We start from the raw sequence: 2,500 nt of genomic DNA, 5'->3' as shown, positions 1-2,500 counted from the left end.
TTGTTTTTTCTTACAGAATATCTCTGTAATATTTGTAAACACACATCTGTTTAGCCAGCCAATTAATGTTAAACCAATGTTTGGACTTAGTACACATCTGCTATAAACATGAGTAATGCATAGCATTCGCAGTAAAAATACTGATTAGTATGAATTAATCCATCTGATATGTGTATTAAAAGGCATTTAAATATGTTGTTTTAAGAAGTTCTCATAACCCTGGATGCCATATTTAAAAACAAACATCAGTACGCAATGTTTTGCAGGCTCTTAAACAAATAATCTCGCTTTGATTTAAATAACATTTATTTTACATGACCAAACACAATAAATAACGTAATATACAAAGCTTTATAATTATTGCACATTTGTAAAATATTTTACAGTGAGTTCGTACAGCCAGCAATATTTAAAGCACAAAGACTTTATTTACAGTTTCATATAATAACCAGGTCCAAAGGACCTAACATAAAACGAATTTATGTTAATTTTACCAACCAGCGTCCTCAGCGATCATTTAATAGACATATATCTATATTTTGGAAAAATGTAAACATTATTGCCAAAATCGTCGTATATACATCCCATACTTGTGTTATCATAACAAACGATTCCAACGATCGAAAAGGTTAAGCTGGTAAAAGAGTGCTACGTTTTGGTCTAGTTTCTTTAGCCTTAAATTATATATTAATAAAAAAATTTCAATGTAAACTCAGTGAACAACAGCTGGTATAATCGATATTTTTACATAAGTAGTCTTCCTATTCGTTCTTTACAAAATGAGAAATCTGTGGGTTAGGTGTCTTCTACCGTGCTTTAAAGTTCTCTACCCAGAAAATGTACATGTCTTGTCAGGAATCCGCTCCAGAAGCCTGGGGATATTTCTCCTTTGCCCTTCCCTACCCCCGCCCAAGAAATCTGTCCCGTTGGACAAAAAAAAACCCTACGATTTATGTTCACTGAACAAAACAGCATAGCCTTTAAAATTATTTCCTGAAAGTTCATTATTAGAATATGAAAAAATCCAGTGTCTTAAAAATAGAAGTATTTCAGGACACTTATTCGAAATATATAATAGAGAATTTTTCTTTTTCTTTTTTCTTTTTTCTTTTTCTCTTTTTCTTTTTCTTTTTTTTTTTTTTTCTGTGTGAGAGTGTACGTGTGTGTGTATTCACATTCACACAGGGCCTAAACAAGCAATAGCAAGTTAGATGAGGGCTTCAACTCTTCAGAAAAATCTCATTATGTGAAGAGTGAAGTGGCTCTGTAGGGAGCATTATGGAAATATCTGGGTTTGATTTAATGAGGCTCTTCACATTGGTGGAATATCAACTTAACAGAGAAAAGTCTACCCGGGGCGTCCAAGTTACCAAAATGAAAATTGGCAATTGAGATGATAAGAAAGTGGCTTTCTTGTGCGAAATCACTTCAGGTAACAGAGATAACATTAAATAACATACATTCTATGCACCAAGAACAATGTTTTATGTACCAAGTCTCTTATCTGTCTCTTCTAATGACTTCCCTTAGCGGGTTGTTAGTACTTGACAGCAGGTCTCTGTGCGGGGAACTTTTTTCCAATTCCACATTCAAAGGAGGTCCATCAGAGAACATGATTGGCAATTTTCGTCATAATCTGCACATTATTAGCATCAAAATTGACATGGCAGTAACACTGGTGGTTTTTGATGTGCCTTTCTTCAAGTTCAAGGAAGTCCCTCCAGTAGCAGTGGTTTGGTATAGCAGGTCTCAGTTACCCAGTGGTGGCTATTCAGAGGCAAAGGCGCGATAGAGATGTGTGAGAAATAAATCCAAGAGCCGTTTTACCGAGAGGAGAGAAAGACGCTATGGAAAAGAATTAAATTTAGAAAAGTGTCTGGAAGGTAAATGCTTCAGGACGTCAACCTACACCTAGAGAGATTCAAGTATTTCCCAGATAGCGTGGATTATGGTAGTTAGAAAGCGTGAGTTTAAAAAAAAAAAATGCCTCTCCCCATGCTGTCAATCTCACACTTCCCTTCCCGTCACCGGCCCGGCCGCGGCAGCCTCATTAGCTACCTCTTGTCGTCCAGAAATACACGAGACATTGCCCATTTAGTCGAACTCCAACCGAAATAATAATAATTAAAACAAACCAAACCAAACTGACCAAAAAAAAAAAAAAAAAGCCAGAACACATTCCCTTCCGCCGTCTCCCCCTCCCCGCACCCGCCCGGCCCGGCGGCCCTCAGCCCCGCGGAGCCCGGCGCCGTTAGCGCCCGCGGCAGCGCGCACCACGGGGGGCGCAAGATCCGCGTAGGCGGCTCTCCCCGCCGGCGCCCCGCGCCCCTCCGCGGCGGGGCGGGCAGCAATAAAAAAATAGACGGAACTTTTTCGGCCGAGCCCGGGGGCGCCCCCGGACCCGGTCCTCTGTGTGTGTGTATGTGTCACCCCCCTCCCGTACCCCCCCTACAAAACGCCCCCCGCCCCCGGGCCCGGGCCGGGGTAGTTATCTGGTGCG

The sequence above is a fragment of the Charadrius vociferus genome, unplaced genomic scaffold (assembly GCF_000708025.1).
Source record: "Charadrius vociferus isolate BGI_N301 unplaced genomic scaffold, ASM70802v2 scaffold161, whole genome shotgun sequence".
NCBI classification, from domain to species: Eukaryota; Metazoa; Chordata; class Aves; order Charadriiformes; family Charadriidae; genus Charadrius; species Charadrius vociferus.
This window is presented reverse-complemented; position numbering follows the sequence as displayed.